A 24,450-nucleotide genomic window follows, 5' to 3' on the forward strand; every position below is an offset into this window, starting at 1 on the left:
TACTGACCCCCTAGTCCCAGCGTTGCCCTGGCCCCTGTCACTTACCTGTTTATTGGTTTCGCTCGTAACTAAGCACACCCATATCCTCTTAATGTTATCTGTTTACCTATCCCCATGATGCAGGTATCATCTCCAAGTTGGGCATGGGGAAACTGAGGCACAGATACTCAGTGAGGTGACTGCGGTCTCACCGGATGTCTAACCACGGAGCCGGAGATCGAATGCAGAGTAGGCCCTGAACTCCGGGATAAACCCGGCTCTCGAGGCCCGGGCAGCACAGACCGAGCCCCCCAGCTGCTCGTCCCCTGCGCTCACCTGAGATGGCGCGTTGGCTCCAGCTGCTCTTTCCTTGCAGCGTATGGCCCCTCCGAGGCTGATAGGGAAGTCATTGCTCCGGCTCAACGAGGGTCCTGCAGACACGCGGGGCTCATCGTCCATGAGCAGGAAGCTGGAACCGGGCCCAAACGCATTATTCTGCATATGGCCACTCACAGGCCAAGTACATTCCCAGGCTTTATGGTGGGAAACCTCAGCTAATAAAGGCCTGTCCCAGCGGATTGTCTTCCGATGAGACACATTAGGCTGAAGCCCTAAATCATTCTGGCCATAAAACAACCCATGATACCTTCCTCACTGGGACGACTCTTCTCTCCCCAGTCCTGCCCACATCCCAAATGCGAGTCGAGCTCCACTTCCTCTCCTGGCATCAGATGAACACGGCATCCGTCGCAGCCGCCCCCACCGCTGCCCTTTGCTTTGCAATGATTTCTCTCTTCTTCCTGCAGCAAAATGATTCCTAGCTCCCCCAAAACCGCTGCAAGGCCCTCGTGCGCAAACCAAGCTGTAAAACGCGGCGAGTCCTCCTTCCCTCGTGGATCCAAACTGCAGGCTGCTCAACAAACCCAGCGCTGCTACATTCAAAGCACTTGTGATTTAAACTGCACCAAGGCACTGCCCCCACAAAAACTAGTTCTGGGTGTCTTCAAGCAGCTGAGAAATTAAAATTTTCTAACCCGGCTCATAAAGCAAAGGCCCACACAACCTTAACTAGAGAAGCACCCGCCACAGCAAGCTAGAGAGATGACTAGATAGTGTCAGGATTTCAACATTTCAAACCAGCTGAGTGCTAATTTCTATCAGTTTAACAAAACCAGAGAAACTCCCCCCACCCCAACCGAGGAGGAGAACAAGCCTGAGTGTTTTTGCTTAACGCCCACATCTCTCTCTCCTTGCATTACATTAGAGAAACACTTCTTTCTGCTCTTTTCAGATGCTGTATTCCAAAGCTCTTCTGCCATCAACAAATTATATCCCCAGTCCCCAGCAAACATGTGCAGTCAACTGGTAGGCAACCATCAAATCCCACATACAGTTGGCAAGCTTTTATAGAAACCTTCAGAAGTGTTGCAATAAAAATGATCAGTGCACATCTACAATGCTAAGGGTGCAATTCAAACCTTCCCTGCTTTCCTCCCTCCACTACTGAGGATATTTGCTCGGTTTAAGCCTCTCATAAACCCTTAAACAGGCGGCAGAAGCCAGGCCATGGTGCTGATGACATGCCGTGATCATACAGTGCATCCAAGGCGTGCAAGCAACATCCTCGGCATCACACAAGCCCTGAAGTGGCTTAGTGGTGGGCATGTTGACACCTCGCAGGGTTACAATAAATATTAACCTACGGGCAGATTAGCTGAGTGATGGTCAGCGTGGGAGCGCATAGAAAAGCTGAATCACAATCCTGCAGTAATGCAAAGAGTTCAAGGAGGTATTGGCTGTGTTGCAGGCATCACGGTCTGTGTTTTCTAACAAGCAGAAAGCTGCACAGCAGATGCATGGATTTGTGTCAACACCATCAGAAAAGAAAATTCTCTCCTGCTTCAGAAGTTTCATCCCAAATGGTAACCTGTGTAAAAGCAACTGTAGAGAGCTAGAATAAAACTGATCTCTGAATCTTATACCTTTACACCAAAACACTAAACTGAATGGCACAGAAGATGAGAAAAAAAGCAGTGGGGTTAACTGATAATGGGCCTCATCAATGATTACAATCAAGAAAAGTACGGTGGTATTATTGAGATGGACTCATTTGTATCTGGACGGCTCAGGTGGTTGGGAGGGAATTCTTCCAGGTCAGCCCTTTAACTCTCTCCAGAAGTCCTTGCCATGAGATGGGTGTTCAGCAGTGGTACTTGCACTAGTTAACTAAACTGTGCGTGCAGTTAATAAGCATCTGGGTCATCAGCATTTAAGGGATATCCCATAGAAAATGGAGGGGAGAAAGAAGAGGACCCTGCAGGTATTGCAGGAAGGTTACCTATTAATACTGCTGGGTTTGGGGTTGTAGCCGTGTTGGTCTAAGGACATAGGCAGGCAAGGTTTTTTGGGTAGATAAGATCTTTTACTAGACCAACTGAGTCTCTTTGGGTAGATGTGCTATCTTTTATTAGACCAAGTGAGACTCAGCTGGTCTAATAAAAGATAGCATATCTACCCAAAGAACTTTGTCTGCCTATTAATACTGACATACAACTATTGGACTGGCGCTCTTGCGTGCAGCCCAGCCTCTGGCTTCTTTACCACTCACTCCATCCAGGAAGCGCGCACACCAACTGCAGATGCTTCCTCAGCCTGACAAAGGGTGTTTATTCCCGAAAGCTTGCAAAGAAGAATTTTTTTCAACTATTTGAGTTGGTCTAATAAAAGAGATCAGATTCACCCAAAGACCCTTGTCTGACATACAACTTATGAACTCTGCAGTAGTGCCCCGATATGCAACATGAGCTCTGGATCTCTGTCCAGTTCCTCATGGACTGGAACACAAACAAGCAGGGACCCCGCAGGAAGAGTGAAATCCAGGCCTGATGTTAGCATCTGGTCAGCTGCTCGGTTTTTTTCGGTAGGGCGTAGGATAGAATAATCGTCCTTAGCAGTCTGAACAGTAATTACCAACAGGATAATGGAGCCCATGGATGTGCCCTATTTATACCACTGGACTGTTAATACCTGGTGCTTTGGAAGAGGCATGGTCTAAAGAACTAAGCACAGGACCAGGTATCCAGGTTGTAGCCATATTGGAGTACAGGAAAAAGCAATCAGGACTCATAGTAGAGATGATATCTTTTATTAGACCAACAAGATTTTTGAAAAAAAATAAATAAATCTTTAATTGCAAGCTTTCGGGCACAAACACCCTTCATCAGGCATTGGAGAAAAGATTGTAGCACAGGACCACAGATGTCCATATATTTAGGATTATCCCTGGTTCAGCCATCGGAGACCAATTACCAGCCTATTGGCAACAGCACAAACCCCAAGGGAAGCAACAATTTGCACCGATTGAGCTGCTTAAAGCCAAAGTCCATCAGAGCTGTGCAATTCACAGCTTGCCTTGTCTACATGGGAAGTTTGCACGGCAGCTGCACCAGTTGCTCATCATCACTAACAGTTGAATCTCAGCTGCGTGTAAAACCTACGGGCCAGTATCTTCCCAAGACTCTGTCAAGGGCTTCCCGTTTTACCCCTTGGCCGTATGCAGGGGTAAAATGCGGCCCACATACATCTGTGAGTTCCCCTTCCCAAATACAGATCTTGCATAAGCCTCCCTCAGCATCTGCAGACTCATCAATGACTTCCCTATTTACCAGGAGACAAAGTTCTTTGGGTAAATCTGATATTGTTTATTAGACCAACTAAAATGGTTGGAAAATTTTCTCTTTTGCAACCTTTCAGGTACAAACACCCTTCTTCAGGCAAAAGAAGCATCTGCAGCTGTTTTGTGCCCTTCCTGGATGTGACAGAAGCCAGAAGCCTATTATCTACTGGGAGACGGTCATCCTCCTATCAAGGGACTTTAACATCTCCTAAACCATTTTGCAGGGCTGTTGGAAGGATTCATTGAATGCTGAGGACCAGATCAAGATGTTTTCCAATGGGTGACTGAATTAAATCATTCTGGCTTTTAAAGCAGGCTTCCTCCTCCATGTGATATGCAGAACGTGCCCATCTTGAACACACACCGATTGGACTGCCTGATAACACCGCAAGAAAACGGAGGCACGTTTGGATTTGGAAGTGAATGGTACCAGACTAAATCAGCAAAGAGTTTAGGGAAAGTCTCTTCCCTTTTCTGCAGCTGAGCTGCTGGTGCTGCTTGGAAATGAATTGCTCCATGCTCCACAAAGCCGCCTAATGGGCTGGTATCACCTTGCCTATGGGGAACTGGCACCAGAGGCTGCCCACATATATCTGCAAGGACTCAGAAATGGAGAGGAATTGCTCAGTTGGGCTCACCAAGACATAATGGCAAGGAATGGGATGAGACACGGAAGACGGGAGAATGCAAGCTAAATCACAAGCCACATGGAAACGCCGAGGCCTGTTAGAGACTGGGCAGAAAGCGGTGAAAGCGGCGTCATTTCTTTCAAAATAAACTGGACAAAGCATTCGGGAACCCGCTGTCGCGACCAGTTCTGTACGGGCAAGCAGGCTAAACTAGGTGACCTGAGAAGGTCTTTCTTCTATCTTAGCTTCTATGAATCCATACCTGCGAAATCACTTCCCGCCTTTGGTTCAGCAAGCCCCCGAAGCAGGACTGCAGTGTTAGAGGCAGAGAACAGAGGGGGAACGAGCCGGCGGGCTAGCTGAAGAGCCAGGTTTGCACACAGGCACCCTCTCAAGTGTAAAGTGCACCATTTTTCACCCCTTCCCCCATTCACCCCGAAAAGAAGGGAGCCTGTAGTTTTCCATCCCAGCTCACAACTGGAAAACAGAGTAACTGCCTTGCAATATCCTAGCTTGAAATCAGAAAGGCGGTAGGACAAGTGGATTCTCTTCCGGCGGTGTACCCGCGACATTGCACCAGCCCAGTAGTGTCCTTGTTGTGAGCAGCGTGATAAGGAAGTACAGATAATGACTCCAATTAAGAGGTGTGAATGTCATTCCACAACCCCCCCCCTTCCTTTCTTCCAGGTCAGTAAGAATGTGGTTGAAAACTACTGGCACAGCAAGTTAACGATAATTCAGATTTAATTTGCTCTCTGTCATCTCTGTTTTTTCTATAGGCTTTAATAGTTTAATTTAACAGTCTTAAGCAGTGTCTATATTACCGAGACATAATGTGTATTTCAGATCTGGGCAGCAGCATGGCGCAAAGTCATATTTCACGTTTAACGCTGCCTTTCATCCCGGAGGCGCTCAACAGTGCAGTAACAATGATTTGCCCAAAAGAATTACTTCCCCCCGCAATGTGAAAATGCGCCTGCTTCTGGGGCGGGACTCATCCGTTGTCCTGCTGTCATTTAGGACAAGACACTGAATTATGCAACTGAAACTGTGAAGCAATTTAAGCAGGTACAATTTGGTTATCCAAAAGAGAACTTGGGCAGGACTCTGGGTTATCACAGCTCCACACGTGCGGGCTTGCGGATGCAATTTTATGTCCAATGCAAAGTTAACGTGGTTCCCCAAGCACTGGGATGGTATGGCAGAGTTTATGACCATATTCCCTGCTCTCTGAATAAACCTGCTGAGTTGACAGCAGTACTCCCTATGGTGCCCTGGCTTTTTCTTCTGTCTCCCCCCGCTGCCTAAGAAAACAGTCCAGCCTCTGCTTTAGCTTTACTCAGGTGCTAGCCAAAATTGGCTCCCAGGAAGATAAAAGATGCAGTGTCCTAACTGGCCCCAAAATTGCCGCATCACGCAGGATTCTGCCTGCTGGACAGAAGTACGAGATCCTTACGACAGGGATCTTACTCCAAGACCATTAAAATCAATGAAAAGGCTCCTGCTGATTTCAATCGGCTATAAATCAGCCTCCAATTGAACACAGTTTCATGGGCCCATCTTTCCCAGAGCCTGCTTAGCATTACCAGCTGCCAGTTTTCCACTTAAGAGGCTTTTTGCTGACTGGTGAGAGTCCCCATTGCCGTTCAGATGAGCGCCTTGCTTTGCCGCTGAGTGTCCGTACCCCACCCGCTCGCGTAAGCCGCACCCTGACTGCGTTCGGGTCCAAAGACGGTGCTGGGTCAGGTTTGGGTTTTGCAGAAAGTTCCCGAGATTTGGAGGGGATCTCAGCGCCTCGCCTTCCTGCCGGCTCGGGCATCAGCCGAGCCTTCCCGTGCACTTCCCCAAGAACACTTCATCCTGCCAACACGTCCTCCAGGCAGCCAAGTGAAGACCAAGCAAAATAGCAGGGGAGTGGGTGGGTGGAGAACGGATGTGTCAAATTTAATAAAGATTCGCCCCCTTTCCTAGCACATTATCAGCAACGTTCATCACTTATTAAAAGCCTTTCATTTAGAAGACTCTGTAAAGGCTCGTTTAATAACTAGCAATCAGTATTTGGATCACAGTGTTGGCTTTTATTATTTTACTTGTAAATGAAGCACTGGACCATTTGTTTAAGGTATTCCTTTCCCTGCCCCTTCCCAGACCATCTTTAAAGTCAGCACCATACGCTGCCTCTCCCAGGTCACCCAATCAACACGATGCACAGAATTTCACCCCCTTTTGGGGATTTGGTTATAGCAACAATACAAGAACCAAGACCATACCCGTTTCTCCAATGCTGCTGCCATCACCACACTTGACTGCTTCTACATTTCTTCGAACAGGACTACTCAGCCCACAGCCTAGGTCCTCTGCTCCCTGAAAGCGGCTCATAAGAAAATAAGTAGTACCATGCGGGGTCAGACCCACGGGCCGTCTTGCCCAGTATCCTGCCTCCGACTGCGGCAGAAGTGGATACTTATAAGGGGAAAAGATTTAAGTGGACAGATCAAGAGTAGGGGTGGGCAAAATATGGCCTGGGGGCCAGATGCAGCCCGCCAGCCATTCTATCCGGCCTGTGGGGCCCCTAAAAAATTTAGAAAATTAATATTTATCTGCCCCTCCCTGGCATGCGGCCCACGATGGCTTGCCAAAACTCAGTAAGCGGCCCTCCGCCCGAAATAATTGCCCGCCCCGATCTAGAGTGATCTACACAATACCCTTCCTGCCATCCACCATTACTGGTTTTGAAATACCAGGAAAAAACATCTCCACCCGTTCAGTTCAACAGCTACGAATAGACCTGTCATCCATGAGTTTATCTAGTCCATGTTTTAACTTGCCCTCTACCACCTCCCGTGGCAATGAACTCCACAAGTTCACTACATGTCGAGTAAAAAAGAATACTTTTGTTAGTTTTAAGCCGGTCACCTACGAATTTCAGTGGGTGTCCCCTGACTGTGGTGTTCTGGGACTTGGTAAGTACCAGTTCCCTAACCACTTGGCCCATACCCTTCATGATTTCGTAGACACCCATCATATCCCCCCACCCCAGTCTTCCCCTTTCCAAACTGAAGTCTTAGCCTTTTTAGTCTCTCCTGACCTGGCAGCTGCTCCAGGCCCCTGATCATTTTCTGTGCCATTTCTAATTCTGCTCCTGTTCTCTTATACCTATGTGATACAAAAAGGAGCAACTTTATTCTTATCTCTTTTGGAGAGGGGTGAGATTATTTTTTATCAGTTTAAATCCTATTATTTCCCCAGGTGAAAGTGGTATATGTAAAAACCGAGAACATCCTAACTTTGATGGAGTGGCCTGACTCCCTGGGAGAAGGCATGGTAACAAATCAAGTCACCCTTGGAGAGAGAGGTTGAAGACTCTGCCAGTTCAAGTCCAAAACTACCTGGACCACTTCCAGTAAAGGAGAAGTCTCATAGGAATTAATAGCATTAGGTCCCGTAGCCATTAGTGATGCCAATTATGCATACGCTCTCAGCTACAATATCAGACTCAAAAAAAAAATCTAGTAAGAGGAGAAAAATTATTAACTGGAACTGGGTCCAAGAGGTGATGCTGAGATCTGGATCCAAAGTCTGGAGATATTCAAATCAGCGTTTTGGTTCTGGCTTAATCTGTAATTAAAATGAAGCGCAATCTGCCGGAGACAGTCAACAAATCTCAGCTGTTTCTGAGATCTGGCTGTCATTAATTTCATTAACATCTTAAATGCATTCTTGTTGCTTGTTCTCATGCTAAAAAGCCAGCAGAATAACAGCACGCCAGGAACGAGTTTATCTTTGTCTTCACAGGGAAGCAGAGGCGGTATCAGTCTCGAGGGCACGCAAGCCTTTTGCAGGGAAGATACTAGGGAAGGCAGTTGCAGAGTGTGGAAATCTCCCGCTTGAGAAAGAGTTTGAAACCAGCACTTTCATCAGTCGCCAGTGCACTTCTGGGAGCTGCAGAAAGTTATTCTTATTAATCAGCGCAACAATCTCAAGTTATTATTTGCCGGCCTTGGTTCGGAGACGCATCCGACAGACAGGCCGCTTATCTGAACGATCCAGCTATCTGTCTTCTGAGAGCGGCACTGGAAATCTTGCAAGCACTGGCCCTTGTGAGACTTCCCGCATCTCCTGCTGCCGGTTGGGAAAGACACCTCGAGAGCCAAACCCATGGTCGGCGTTATATAGATGTACTGCAGGCCGCTGCGCGCGTCTTGCTGAATAATGGCATTTGCACCCTGGGTTTTAACAGAGGAATGCACAAGGGGAGTGAAAATGAAAAATAATATGGGAGTTACCCAACCGTTTTCAATCCGCTTCATCGTTTGTGGCGGCTTTTTTGCAGAACTTATGTTCTCCAAACTCCTTTCCCAGCCTTGGCAATCGAGTTACCTGGGACGCTAGCTAGATGGAGCTCGAGCAGATTTGTGCCTCCGAACATGGCTGTTTGGAATATGCCCCTTGTTAGCGGTTAGAAATTCCTGGGTATAATAATGAACTGCTCGAGATTTGTGATTCTGCCGATTCGCTCCATTTGGAATAAACAGGCTTCTTTCCATCAGAAGATTTTTTTATTTATTTATTTTTTTTATAGCACAGCATACGGTGCTTTTTAAGAACCGTCTTCAGAATTTAAATCCGCTGGGATGTTTAAAAGTAAAATGAGCGGGGGGGAGGAACTGCCTTGGAAAGAACAAGGAGAAAGGCGCTCTCTCAAATGAAAATTAGTTTCAATTAAAGCGCCACACGCAAATGTTAACCTCCACACAAAACGGTGCGGCACCTAAAAATTCGCATCCCATGCAAATGTGCGTCAGTGATTTATTTGTGCGCTCTCGAGAGCAGGGAGGAGAGCGCGCGGAGCTTGGGAAGCTGCAGACCGAGGTAAAGAATGTGTCAGGGTATGCAAAACAAGGGGAGAACAAAACCGAAAAGCAAGGGGAGAAAGGGACGAACTCAGGCCCCGGCTGGGAAGTTATTGAATGTTTAGAGGCAAAGACAACAGAGGCCAGAACCGCGTCGACTTTACCCCCGTCCACTTCCACCGTCCCCCATTTCGCTCATGGCGGGGCAAAAACATAGTTTCAGGGGGAGACGGCGGATTAGACGTGCGGGTAAAAGGCCGTTGCCAAAATCCTCAGGAAGGTAAACGGAAGATAGTTTTTGCAGTTGATCAGACTGCGCGTCCCACACTTGTGTTCGACACTAGCAATGAGGTCACTGCTGAGGAATGTGTGTGCGGTTGGATGGCTGTGAAAAGAGAGCCGGCCAGTTACCAACGCGCCGTGCTGAATATTCACACCACACACACAACCATTTTTCTTGTTAAGTATCGAGAAGAATGGGAACATTATAAATGCCGTACTTTTTTTTTTTTGGCTTAGCTGCTTTAAGAGACCCCCCCCCTCACCCCTCTTCCCTCCTGCCCCCCTTTCTGTCACCCACCCAAGAATACATGGATCTGGATATACAGGATTTGGAATCAATAAATAAAAGAACAGTAACAAAAAGGGAATCGAATCCAGCAGAGCAGTTGCTAAAGAAGCGGCTTAGAAGACGATGATGCAACACAACCGGAACACGCATTTTAAACTACGATGACGTAACGATGATGCCTTAATCAACACATTGTTTCCCGGCATAGGGTTAAGATGCATCTGCTGACATATATTAACCAAAACCACTGCTTGCTCCTATGAAGGCTGTAATATCGCTACAGCTAGGAGAAAGCAAACCGGGTCCTATCCTGCTGTGTCTATTAACACCCAAACTACCCAGGCAATTTCTGGCTGTGAAGTCTATGCTACCAGCAATGCAGTTAACTCAGACGTAGCAGAAAACAGCTTGGTTTTCCAATCCCAAGGAACAGGTTGTGATGCTGGTCACTAGCATGGTCATCGCTAGTCCGAGATATTCAGCCAAGCTGTTACAGGACAGGGAAAAGCCCAAACCAACATTAAGGGTTTAAGATAAAACCCTTTGGGCAGGGGGCTGGACTCGCTGATCCTCGAAGGTCCCTTCCAGCCCTAATGTCTGTGAAATCCACAATCCAGGAAAGATGCTCGTTTACTTCAAGGATAGTTGGATCGGCCCAAAGAGACAACAAAGAGTGGAAGTCCACCGTACAATTAGAAGAACTGCTCTTCTGATCTTTCTTTGGCAATCTCTCGCCGTCAAGGACGGTTGTCTTCCATGACCATCTTATCTGTGGGTCCGAAGATGGCTGATCCAGGATGGACAGCCCACGTTGCGACGCAGCGCCGTTTTCATGCACGACGCCGGCGCGCGATCATTTTTACCGCGGAGAAGGCGCCACACATCAGCTTCCACGCGGGTCGCGACAGAACGGGCCCTTCATGCAATGGCAAGGGGCCGAGACAACCGGAGATCTCGTTTCGTTGCAGCCTTCGTTCACCTTTGCAGGCATCGAGATTCGAACATCTGCCTGCTCCGCCACTGAGGATTTGTTGACTGGTGGCTTTATTATAGTGGCAACCTGCACTCACCATATCACACCACCGTCAAAGGACCTATATGGCTTTCCAGGAGGAAAAGCGTTGCCATCTTCACCACATCCTGGTGCTTGGCCCGCGACTGCTGTTTTACCTCCACTTATTTCATAGCTAACCTTCCCTGAAGGTCGTTCCTCTTGGGGAACTGTACAGCTCTGCCGCCACTCTTCTGATTATGAGCTGTCTTTTAGCAACAAGATTAGACAGATAATCTTCTTCTGGGTTTTCTCCAACTCCCACTGAAATCAATGGGATTCGTTCCCCCCACTCGAATGGGCATTGCAGCTCGCTCTCTAGGAGGCCAGTTGTTTAGCTCCGTGGGCTGGGCTTCGTGCAGCTCTCACCCGGTTGTAGAAAGACGGCGACTCGGCACCAGAATCATTTCTCAGCTGCTGAGATCGACAAAGGGGCGAGGGGCCGGGAAATCGCTCGCGCAGCTCCGCGGCTCTTTAGAAAACCCATTTTCCTTGAAAAATTCCACGTATTTAAACTGTACACAGTCCGCCACGCGATCCGCCCGGCCGATACAGCACGTCCACGTACCAAACCATGTTTTCTTAAAAGAAACGACCGGTCAAAACATGTAGTTTTTGGCCTGCTTGCATTCCTTTATTGGAGTCAAAAAAAAAAGGACCCCAGCAAAAAAAGGCAATGTGCCCCTTCAAACCCTCTACAGCGATTCCAGAGAAGAAGAGACCAAAGTAGCATTTGCGTGTGCGCCTAGAGAGCCGGAAAAAATGATGAGGAACATAAAACTTCCTACAAGCTAAGTAGTAAAAAGCTCCTTCCAAGAGAGCTGCCCGCTGCCTGCTGCGCCGGGGGCTACGGGTCTAGTTCCTTGTCCTCGATTTCCGAACGCCTGTTCAGAAATGTCTTGGTCATATCGGACTAACTTTACAAAGCTCATGTCACTCTTCCTTGGCAGAGGAGCAGGCAAATTACCCATTCCCGATCCCCATACACGCTGATAAGTTATTCCCATAGACAACTGTGGGGCAAACAATGAGTTTCAGAAGCAGACTCCTGACTTGTAAACAGAAAGGCTATTTCAGCAATAGCACCACCTCAATCCTGACATGATGAAGCAGTTCCAACTGCTTAGATTTAATGAACAAGTCACCTTTTCCACATGAAAGCTGCTTTCTCCTCCTACCCACTGAACAGCCCCATCTCCCCCCCGCCAAAAAAAAACAACCCACCCAGCTGCTTCCCAATGCAGCACAACGTGGAAATTGCAAAAGGATAACAGGCACAGACAGGTTCAAATTCTCAGTATGAGCTGGGCTGATTTACTTGAGCGCGGGACTCAATCCTCCATTTGTGCCTTCCACTAGAGGATGCCAGACCCCTTGCAAACACTAATTAATCATGCCTCACAACCTCGCTGCAAGTCAACGAAGGCTCCCACACCCCCTTCTTCAGTTTTGCCAATGGGGAAACTGAAACACAATGAGGTTCACAACCCACAGAGAGTCAGCTGGCCTGATAATTAGAGTCCCCCCCTAATGATGAGAACCCGCCCTTTGTTCTGGGTGTTGATTACTACCCCCCCACCCCTCCTTTATTGGATCCGAGTGAAAAACTTCGAACAAGGGGAACCTCATTTTCCTTCTATCCCCAGAGCGCTCAACCTTATTCCCCCAAGACGAACTTCCTCGATTCTGATTCTCAACTTGACAAGCGGCCTTTGAGAATCGCTGCCCCCGACAGCGCTCATGCGCAAAGAAAACCTTCACGATAATGATTCAAGGGAAACGACTGAACACCGAAGTCGGCGATGCTCAACAAGGATGCCCCAAGGTGCGAGGAGATGAGTGGATAATCGCACGTTTCAGGCTTGTCCCTGCCTGGCCGATCCCCCAGCCCTCTGCAAGGAGGTGAGCACAGTAGTGTATAGGTCAGTTTTGAAAATTGGGTGCCACTCAATCCACAAAAGTTACGGAGGGGGACCTTGAGTCCAGAAATGGTTGAGAACCACTGATCTAAGTCTCCTTCACTTTCTTGTGTCCTTGTGACAGTGCATTTATCAGTATTCACCAATTTATTGGAAACTAAGGGAGCCGTGCTGCAAGTGCTTCTGCTACGGCCGCAAACCTTCAACCTCTGGGCTTCCAGCCACTCATCCCAACGTCCACGCCACGGAAGCAGGGTACCGAGCTAAGTGATATAACATGGATAGTCTCGAACTCGCGCCAAGCACGCACGTGTGAAACGAGACAATGAGGGGCCCCGGGTTTGTTTGTTTTTTAATTTATTTTAAATTAAGCTCCTAAAAAAATTATTTTCCTGTCAAATATCTCATCAGGTTTGTTAATATCCTCTGCTGTTGGTGAAATGATCCCCTGTTAACATTTCAATGTATTATTGCTGGTCCATTAATGAGACCACAAAGAATGTTAATGGAGGCCCATAAATATGCTGAGTTAAACTCAGGTATTGTAATACTGCGTGCGCTTTATGAGCACGGTTTCAGGACTGCTCGTATTCACCCCCCCAAAAAAGGAACAAATGATGGCTTTGCAGTATCAGCATCAGACTGGGAAAAACCACATTCGCTGAAACCACCGGTTCAGACCCCGGCAGAATACGCACAACCTTACGGCCTGCCGTAGGAGATGCAAGGGTTTCATGCAGTCGGCTGTGCCAGTGCCTTTAGGGCACGCCCTCCCAAATGAAGGTCTTGAGCATCCCCAAGTACTTTCTGCAAGAGCAGAAATTTAACTCAGCAGCATTGACCGAAAACTCTCTCCGGCCACAATTACAGGCGTCACGTCCGAGGGGTGGGGTGATGCATTGCTCCGTCTCACAGCTTTCGAAGGTGTTTGGGGTTCCCCCAGGAAGAAAAGCCTGCTAGAAATACATTTCTTCTCTCACCTTGGGAATCAAGACCAGACTTATTTAAAAACCACATTTGTTAGCAGGGGCCCTTTTATTTCCCAGCCCTTCGCCGTTCCTCCACCGAAAGTCTACAGCTAACGGTGAGCATTTCTCCGCAGGTCAAGCAAGGCTCTTCCTAAGGCAAGTGCCATTACTCTGCTTGGGTTTTCAATTATTAATAAGCCATCGCTCACCTTCCCAACTTTTTCAAAGCAGGAAAACAGTAGTTTCTCCCCTCCCCGCCCCCCGAGAGCAAACAGCAGATTGCATGACAATATGATGCTTTGCCAATTTATAAAGGCAATGCTCCACTTTGTGTCAGGATGTCATATCAAGCCAGCAACACTTTTTGTCTTTGGATTTTTTTTTTCTTCCCATCTCCAGTGAACAGTTAAAATAAATTCTGTCTCATTTTCTGTACATGGCTGAAGGCACCAAGCTAAGAGAGAGACCCATTAGCGTGGTCAACGCTTCCACTGTAGCGATCATCTTCCAAAGAATTAGCTTATTATTAAGATGATTTGCAATTTGATCCCCATGTAAGCTGAGACTTAGAAGGAGTATTTGCTTTGCACTGGGGTCCTGCTACGCTGCTGGTGAGAGAACTGTTCACTGGAGGCGCCTTTTATGCGTTAACAAAAGAAATAATCTAAATTAGCAATTTTGCCAATGCAGTACTAGTAGATGTAAAAATAGAGAGAGCCTTGGATATTTTCAGGAAGATGAAATAAAATGAGACATAAAAAGAAAACTATTTAACGACAGCACAGAATATTCCAATAAACCTATTTATTTGATAAGCAGACTGCAACTGTCAGCCTTTTATCATCTGCAGAAATGCACGATGGATCTCCTCTGTTTGCTTACAATTCGAAACCTTCCTCCTTCAATCAACATTAGCATTTTTGCTCCAGTGAATATAATGACACAATTGCTAGCAACAAGCTCATATCCCCCCTTTAGGTAGTCCTAATCTGTGACAATCCAGCCATGGACCTCAATGGCATATGCATATAGCGCACATGCGGAGTGGTTCAAGGCTGTTAAATGTCCTTCCTCTTTGAGCTTGCCTAAAGGGGAGAAAAATTGCCCCCGCTGAGATGGTACATGCAGAAAGCTATAGCAAAACACTGTGGGTTTAATTTTAGCTACTGTGAAAGAAAATTAGAATTTACTCCTATGCATTTTGTACAGCCATTCGCTACTGCAGCTGCTCAAACGAGGCAACTCTGGAAGGTTTATTAACTCCAGTACTGATGACTGGTCACTTCTGCACTCCTGAACCACAGAGTCTGGAGTGTGGTTGAGCCCTCCTTTCCCATACCTCATTCAATTTTTCCATAATAAGCAGATAAAGTCATTACTTGGCTGGAAGGACCCCAATCCAACACGTGCTTTCGACCAGTTATCTACCTTTCTGATTCCCCGGCTTTTCTTTTTCTGCTGTGTAAACAAAGCTGCCTCAGAAAAAAAAAATAATAAAGTTCAGCAAGTTCCTAGAAAAGTGCTGAGATGGCTACTGCCCACATTCATTGTTCGTGCTAAACGAGTTAGGACCCAAGATGAAGGAATGACTCAAATGCCATATTGAACCAGGCAAGTAAAAGCATCTCGGTCCAGATCCCAGCTGATGGGCGAGTGTGACTTTTCCGCTGCAGAGTGGCTGCCAGACATCATTAACGTGAGAGCACTTCATGCAAATGCAGCGCGTCACACCAAGCCATGCGAACCTCCAGGACCACCCGGTTTCTAGCTTCACCTCTTTTCGGTCACCGCGCTTTATTCTGGGGACATCTACTCAGCAGGTGGAGAGCGGCACAGGCCCGATTCGATGTCCCGATCCCAGCGGCAAATCAAGAACTCCAGTGACGCCAGACCCTCTGCCGTGATCTACGCTCTCTGAAGTCCCTCCTTACCGACTTCAGATCAAACACCTGCTCTTTTTATTTCCTTTGCCGTAATTAAAAACCAGCATAGCAATCACCCGGCAGCCAACACCAGATACTCTGATCATTACTGGTGGTCTTCTCCCATGGTTTTACACCGCGGTCAATCCAATGACTTCACGGGAGTTGCTTCCTCCTCCCAAACCCCCCGTCATGAGGTCTACTTCAAAGTTATACTTTAAATGGATTGAAAAACACAGGAATGATCACTACAAATTCCTCAGTTTACCCACAGAAAAATACAATAGAGATGGCAAGGGCAAAAGTTTGTCCCTGGTGCAACCAGGTGGCATTATTGCCCCCGGAATGGCTAGCCCAGCCATGCCAGGATCTCCTCTAGGGCTAAGAAGTGGATTTGTCTTGAATGACACTTGAGGCGCATGACTATCCTGCCAGATGAAGGTCTTTACCACCAGGTGTGTGCATGTGCAGCACCATTATTAATATGTATAACATGGACATGAGCCAGCAATGTGATGCTGCAGCCGGAAAAGCGAACAAAACTCCGGGCTTGCATCGACTGATGCATCTCAAGCAAGACCCAGGAAATCATCCTCCCACTTTACTCAGCCTTGGTGAGGCTGCAGCTGGAGTCCTGCATCCAGTTCTGGGCTCCGCGCTTTAGAAAGGACGTGGAAAAGCTTGAGAGCATGCAGACGAGCGCCACGTGCATATCTCGAGGACAAGAGAACAGGCCTTATGAGGAGAGGCTGACAGCCACGAGACTCTTCAGCCTGGAGAAGCGCAGGGGGGACTTGGTGGCGGCCTGTAAGTATCTAAGCGGTGTTCGCCGGGAATGGGAGAATGTCTGCTCACCAGGGCACCCCAAGAGAAGACAAGGTCCAATGGTCACAAACTGCTGGAAGACCATTTTAGACTGGACATAAGGAAAAACGTCTTTACCCTCCAAGTCTCCAGAGTCTGCAATAGACTCCGCCAGAAGTGGTGCAAGCACCTACTCCAGATACCTTTAAGAAACGCTTGGATGCTCATCTTGCTGGGGTGATCCTGCCCCTCGGGCAGGGGGCTGGACCCGATGATCTCGCGAGGTCCCTTCCAGCTCTAATGTCGATGAATCTATAACAGTATTTAGTGCTGCAAAGAGCCAAATTCAACCCAGGCCGTGTGCTGGCTTCTCCCAGCACAAACCCTGCTGAGCCAAAGACAGCAAGGCCAACATCAGCCCCGTGTCTTATATTGGAAATGAATGCAGCATGCACTGCCGCCTTAGACTTGGCACCTACCCACACACATAGCTCCCCGAGCCCTCCCGTCCTCCAGTTCAGCTTCCCAATATTGGCAAAAGCATCCATCACCCCCCTGGGTGCCAGGGAGCCCATGTGCCAAAGGTGGAAGGCACTTCAGTCTGAGAAGGACCGTGCCCCGTGACAGCGCCTTGGGATGGATGCCCTCCCGCGGGGGCTGAAGGCTCAGACTGGCCACGGGAAGTTTTTCGGTGACTCTTTCTGAAGGGTTTCAAGAGTTAACAAGCTGCCGGCTTCTCTTTCAAGCTTTAGCAGCATCTGGATTTTACACGGAGAGGTGTTTGGAAGCAGTATCTGATCTCGAGCTCGAAACAAAAGAGCTTATTTCCCCTTATCTGTCGAAGAATCCGGTAAGCCTCTTGGGCACATACTTGAAACTCGTGTAAGTCTATCAAAACCCCTGCTGGAATTGCAGGAGCCGGAAGAAAGCAAGAGACAGGAGGGGAAAGAGCGGCTGTTAAACAGACTGCTCTCAAAAAGGGCTTTTGCAACAGGCACAGGTCCCCAGAAAACCTTTGAGAGGGGAGGCAGGACGCTGCAGTGGCTAGCACGATCCTGGGGACTCGGGCTGGCTGGATTTTGAACTCTTTGCCCACCTCTCTTTCCCCATTTTTTAAAAGGAGCGGGGGGAATGATCTGGGGATGAAATAAAAACCACGCTAGTTCATAACACGCCAGGTCCTACCTAACCTCCCCTTCGAAATCAATGGGAGATTGCCTGCCCGGGGGCTGCACAGCTGAGCCCTGAGGGGAGACGCCGCGATCAGGAGAACAAGAACGGGCCTGCTGTTCGGGAGGCTGGAGCAACGTCTCTGGGCGGCTGCAGAGCTGCACTTCCCCGCTCATTGCCGCCGAGGGGAGCGGAAGCACGTCCCTCCTTCGCAGATGCAAAGATTTCTTCATCACAAGACATCGGGAAATCGCTTTTGCTTTTTCTCTCCAAAAAAAGTTCCTCTTTCGGCCTTTCAGAGGAGGCTGCTTCTACCAGGGGACAGGCGCGCTCAATGCGGCAGACACGGCAGGCAGGAAGGCTCTCCGCTCCTCTCCTCCCCGCTCCCCCTTCGTCCTACCTGGGGAATTCAGCCGCTGCCAGAGAAACTTGAAAAGCTTAAAAAACAAAAAGGAATAAAAGTTGCCTTGTGTGGCTCAGAAATAAAAACCGAAAAAGTGAGACTACCTGCCTGGCCCCCATCAGCTCTTCCATGTGCAACCAACTCAGGGCTACGGAAAGAGAACCATTGTTACACGTAGCAAGGTAACAGTGTTATATATTAAGAAATAAATCAATAAGAAATAAGTAAGTCCTCACTCTTCCCCCCTCAGGGTGCATTTGTTAGGAGGAATAAACCCCCCATGGAGTTGGGTATATGAACACGGCACGGGTGGCCTCCTTCTGAAAGACCGGAGGGGCTGTTTCACCCTGGGGTGCTCTCACTCCTGCCCTCGCAGCACCTCTCGATGCATCCCCTAGCTCCCCTTCCCGCGCCCCTGTAACGAGTGAGGCAACACAAAGAAGCATTGAGGTCACGCCGATTTTAGCTGAGCAAAATTGCATGCCCCCCCCTACCCCACCCCCTACATAAACGAGCAGTGTGTGGCCTGGGTTTCATTTGCAACTGTAAATGAAACAGGCCCACGACTGTGTTCATAATCCTCCTTAATTGAATTTCTGTGACAAAACCCAGACAAAATTATTGCCCTCAAGTTAGCAGCTTGCTTGAAGTAGCCAAGGGCTCCTGGGAAGCTTTAAAACAAACGCAGGGCAGGTTTTAGCAGCTGCAAGGCAGCTCTTGGGTGTCAGTAGTGGATTTTGCAACGGGTGAGAGAAGAGGTATAAAGCCGAGGGGAACCGGGTCCTTCAATACCGGGGCTTGAGAGACGCCGTGAAAGCAAGAACAAGGTATTTGGGAAGCGCCCTGGGTGGGGAGCACTGCTGGCCAGCGCCTTCTAGCATCCCAGCTACTGGGAAGAGAAAATCACTCGCCAGCTGCCGCGGTTACAGAAGGGGGCTGCGTTTGCCTTGCCTGCACTTAGGTCAAGACCTACCGACAATATTGAGGGGTTTCTCCTCCAAAAAGCAACTCTCCTTAGGAAAAGCCAGATAGCTTCCCTGGAACATAAAGTCACCTTATGTCGCAAATTCAGCTCTTAATAAGGCACAGAGTATAAACTACAATGTTCGGCCACTTCTAAAGTCTTCCGGCTTATATTCATAAATGTGAGAGCTACTCTTATTGGAAATACCATGGCAATAAAGGCCCTGCTTGAAATTACTTCTGGAGTACGAAAATTAAATAAAGCCCCTTATATGACTGCACATTAATGTGCGTTATTTCTTCAGATGATGAAAGCGCGCTCTTGAAGGCTGCGCCCAAGCTTCCTTGGGCACTGGCTTGAGTTTGCAGTTGCCACGTCTTGTGTCATGCCCACTAATTTGGACACAGACATAAATATTTGGAGCCAGTCTTCTTCTTTTTTCCATCAAAAGTTTACCATTCAGATGCAAACTGGTGAAATCAGATATTATGGATCAAAGTCGACCCACCTATCGTTATACCCAGGACATCCAGGGGTGCTTGCGGACCGATGGCAAATAGCACCTTCAGCAACTGATGCCGTCAGACCACAGCAGCCTCAGTCAATGCCCGGCTGCGTACACACTGGCAGATTCCCCTAGGTGGGGGAGTGGGTGGACGGGGTTTCGGTAATGGAAAGGGATGCTGGTGCAGGAGATGCAGAAGTTGGAGCAGTTGCAGGGCTCAGAGAGCAGAGGACAGACCCGGCTTTGGTGTTGAGATCCAATGCTGCCCCCAGGGCAGCCAGACGGCCCCTCGTCTGCACTGGGATTGAGAGCTGAAGCCAGAAAAATGCAGGAATTCAACAGGAGACATTTCCCATCCTCCCAGGGAGGCAACGGGGCGTTGCAGGGATGACGATCAGGCCTTACTGCCTCTCCCCAGCGCTGTCTCCGCTCCACCTTTCCCAGAAATTTCCCTGCCACCTGTTGGAGAGACTGCTGATTAGCCCTCGGGTCCCCTCCTACAAATTTCGCCAATAAACCACCGGTGGCTGGAGGTAACCTTTCAAACGGCATCTTTTTATAGCTTATGAGCTCTGTTTTTTCCCGGGCCACGAGCGAGCTGCGCGAACACCACCCGGAGCAAAGCGAGACGGAAATCCAGATACGCACACAAAATGAGGGCAGGAGACCAACATCCTCAGGAACAGACCTAGGGATGAAACCATGACCCTGCTGTGCCATTATGGTAGCAAAGGAAAGGAAAGGTGGGGGGAAAGAGTAAAAAAAGGTGATGAAACGCATCAAAAGAAGCAATATATTTTTATGTACTTGTAAAACGCATTGGCAGGGGCTTTTCTGGTTAATTGCTTTCATCTTATTAAACTCAAAGCCTATTTGTAGCAGCCGACCTTTCCAAGTGCAATTCCAGTTCCTGCTGCACCCAAAGCCGGCATAGCGCCGCGCCAGCGGAAAGCAAAGCAATGCAACCCCAGGCCCGTCGGCTGGAAAGCAAAACCTTTGCCACGCCGAGCAGAGGGGGACTGGACTCTCAACTTCTGCAAACCGCCTCCTGAAGAGGACAGCCCGCCCGGGGCGATATGATAACCCTTCCCGCGCAACTCAGTCCTTTCCTACCTTCCTCTGAACTTGCCAGACTCATTGCTTTCCCCTCTTTAGGCTACTCCCCCGTTCATTAAATAGTCCCTCTGTCTCACTTGCCAAAAAACTGCCAATGGGCCCCTCGTTTTTACAGAAGAATAGCCCCGTTTTTACCAATGGGAAAGAGCCTCTAATGTACCATGGACAGAGTACAATGAAGCATGGTAATCTGCCTGCGTTAATGATGCTACTCCACATTGCTCCGCACAAACAACATCTTGAACAGCTCAGTGACACCCGGTCCTTCCTGATCGTGCCGAATATAAAAACCGGAGAAGTGACGCCGAGTTTCACGCGCTGCGGCGTCAAAGAGCCTGCCATGTCCCACGTTTCCAGATGCAACCAGCAACTCTGGGCAGAAAACCCGCCGAGAAGTGCAAATGATTTAAAAATCAGCGCCTAATAAAAACAGCGACTGGTCAGAATCGCGCGCCCCCGCTGTCATACGCCATCGCACGTGCGCCCACACATATAGGTATATGCAACTGCTGCGCCGCACTGTGGAAGCATCACTGAATAAGTAGAAATAAAATCTGTGACACGTTATTAAAGGAGCAAAGACCAAATTATAGCTTGGAAAAACTCAACGGATATCGTCTTCTGATACCTTCGTTTGATTTTTCCACGATGAGCCTGCCTCAGGAGATGGCCCGACTCGGCAAAGCACTTCGTGCCTTTGCTAAATTCATCCTGGGAGGGCCCGGCACATCTCCCGATTCCAGCCTCAGGGTCGCGTGGCTGTTGGTTGCTCAAAGGCGATGCCTTCTCGTGCTTAAGAACAACAATCAGTCGGACGAACTTTGCTCTCAGATAGACATGGGTAAATATGGCACAAAAACCCCCTGATCTGACAGAGGGAGTAGATGTGGAGAAACAGGCACCAACGGGCTTGAAGAGGAGAAGCTGCTTAGTGCACTTACTGTCTCGACAAGCCTCACTGCATTTACAAAAACTGAGCAACGATGTTTGTAATTCGGCCCGTGCGAATCAAGGAAACAGTTGCTATTTTTATGCCGGGAATTTTCATTCTCAGGCAGTTCGTTAAAACCAGATGCAGCGCAATTACTGACAAAGGCTTTGGCAAAGTTGAATCGGACCATCTCCTGATATATGTTCCTAGGACTTGGGCCTCCTCTCACATATATTAGTGTAAAACAGGAGTAAATGTACTACGCTCAATGGAGCTCCCACAAGATAGAACCAGTGAAGCGGGACGCAAGCCCCCATAGCTTGGCACAATGTCTTTAGCCATTTTTAATGAGGAATGTAGGGTATTTTAGGACCTTAAAAATGGCTGAAGTCATCTGTAAACTCTACATTACTGCCAATGAATATTAACTTCCACCGGAGAGGTTTCTAATGATTACGCACTGCACACCACAGCATTTGGTTGCTGTATCGTATCGTATGAGTGGATTTTCTTAAGACAGCCATAAAGGTAAAAAAAAAAAAAAGGAAACACTTTAGGACTCTCTTAATACGTGTTTACTCAACAACCCAGAACAGCATTGAAGAGCAGTGTTTGAGTCTGGCACACAGCATGTTAAAGGTCCCCCAGCTTGTTTTATTGCTAAGCCTTTCTTTGCTTGATCCAATTTTTAAAAAAATCCCTCTTTTATACTAAATGAAATAGTATAAATTCGCTAGATGAACACCTTGCCGGGGTCATTTGACCCCAGTACTCTTTCCTGCCATGGCAGGGGGTCGGACCCGATGATCTGCTCGGGTCCCTTCCGACCCTAGAAATTATGAAACTATGAAATAAATTCTTATGTTACCTGGAGGAATCATTTCTGTGCCCTTCATTCTGAGTCCCATTTTTAGGCCTTGGTAAGTTGAGAGTGTGACTTCACTAGCAAGTATAATGTATATAAATGTGAGAGCTATCTGTATTGGAAATACCATGGCAATAAAGGCCCTGCTTGAAATTACTTCTGGAGATAAACTGGGGCGGGGGGGAACAGGGTGATCTCAGGGCAGGCCCCATGCTTTGGTCTTTACTCAAACTGAAGACAAATCCTCAGCCCAGGACACCAGGATCTAACCCATTATTAGCACTTTCCTCACATAGGGTCCCTAGGAAAACAAAGGAAAATTGTGTGCATGAAAGGGCAGCAGGGTCAGGTGCAATCCAGAGTCTACTTGTTGGGTGTCAGGTAGTGCCCAATTCGGCTCTCAATGTAACCGCTAAGGGGCATATAGCAGCGCACACAATACAACTATACCTCTAAAGGTTGACAGTAGCACCTATATATTTTATTTAATCTGGGGTTTTTTATACTTCTGTTATTGTCGGGTCTTTTCCTTGAGCTCTTTCCCATTCGATCTCCCAGAGAAAAAAAAAATAGCCGCAGCTATTGATTAAATCACAATTTTCAATGGCTGGTGATTGAGTTATATGATACCACCTGCGGAAAGCCATCAGCCACAATTGAAACGAAGGGTGGAATTAGTGCTCTTTGTTGCAGACAGTTTGGATGTTGAGTATTTGACTGAACTAAATGGGGAATTGAACAAAGCAGAATGAATTGATTAGAAGGCGCTACAGAAAGCACAGGAAAAACAAAATCACAAAAACACACAGTTAACTAATTCACCCAGAAATTAGAGATGGGACCAGCCAATAAACAACAAGAGGAAATTTCCTTTTATAACACTCTCCAGCCCAGGACTAACAAGTCTGACTCGGTTTGTGTCACACACAGATTTTTCTGCCAGGCAAAGGGAAGGACGTTTCTTGGTGGAGCAGGATCTTTTTTCCAGCAGGGAAGTTACTTAGAAATGCAACAAAATCCAGGCTGCTTGCCCAAAAGTGCACATCCTCCTCCCAAAAAGGCGAGTAAAACTGTAGCAGAGGTCCAGTTCTGGCACAAAGATGGGCTGATCAGCTCGGTTAGCACAGGAACAAACCCTAAGTCAAATTCATTCCTGGTATAAGACCACCTTCACCTGCCACTGCCAGGTCCCATGCTATCCCAGCCCTCGGTTCATCTATGAGCACCTCAAGGGCCTCCACTTCCCTGTGCCTGGGAATGCCACGCCAAATTTTGGTGCCGCATCCTTGCATTTGCTTCACCTAGATATCAGCACCATGTTTTCACTGTTACCTATCTGTGGCCTTGCCAGCAATACTGACGGAGGTGCCGGGCATTTTACATCGAGCTAAAGCAGAGAACATTTAAACTGCACCAGCGCTTTCCTTTCCATTTCAAAACTTCGTGATCTTAAAGGTTTTTCCTTTTAAGCTCCCCACAGGCAGGATTTCAGACAGAGAAGGCAGGATCTAACAAAGACCAGAAGAGGATATAACCACAGGGTTTGGGGGTTTTTTTTGTTAAAGCTGCAGTAGTGTCTTAAATACTTACTGCCTCAGCATCACTGGTGTGTCACAGTCAAATTCATACCCAGGGGAAATCCTGTTGTAACCTGAGGGAAAGACGAGAAAAAGTGGTTAGTCTGGTGATGACGTATGATGCTACACCTCTGCAGGACGAAGCAGACGGTAGCAAAGAACTTTTACCTAAAAAAAATCTCATTTACAAAAAAAAAAATCTTGTATTTTACATTTCAGGCAATAGAGCAAGGCAAATACTGCAGTAATATTTCTACTGACATTTAGGTTTTAAAAAGTGATTGGACTCCACTCCGTTTTTCGCATTTGTTTTCTACAAGCATGCTGGCCAACATATGCAGTAGAAGGGTTACAAGTCTGTGGAAAAGCCATTTTTTGCAAGAAAAGACGATGTTTGCTATTATAGGGAGCCACGATCATGGTACCTGAATAGTCCGCGCCAGAACATGCTCCTGTCAGAGGAGACGTGAGATAGGAAGTGCAGCTATCCCCATTTTACAGATGAGGAACTGAGGCAGGGAGTTAAGTGATCTGAAGAATCTGAGAA

General features: G+C 47.8%; 1 protein-coding gene across 2 annotated transcripts in view; it reads right to left on the reverse strand.

Moving 5' to 3' along the window:
- SEMA5B (semaphorin 5B) overlaps positions 1–23,980 on the reverse strand; it is a 244,427-nt gene extending 220,447 nt beyond the window's left edge. For both annotated transcript variants that reach the window (XM_019554058.1, XM_019554059.1), the window contains exon 1: positions 23,917–23,980. The gene's annotated coding sequence lies outside the window, so the exon portion shown is untranslated. The remainder of the gene's footprint in view (positions 1–23,916) is intronic.
- Positions 23,981–24,450: the final 470 nt, after the last annotated feature.

The sequence above is a fragment of the Crocodylus porosus genome, unplaced genomic scaffold, assembly GCF_001723895.1.
Source record: "Crocodylus porosus isolate Cpor-Errol unplaced genomic scaffold, CroPor_comp1, whole genome shotgun sequence".
Taxonomy (NCBI): Eukaryota; Metazoa; Chordata; order Crocodylia; family Crocodylidae; genus Crocodylus; species Crocodylus porosus.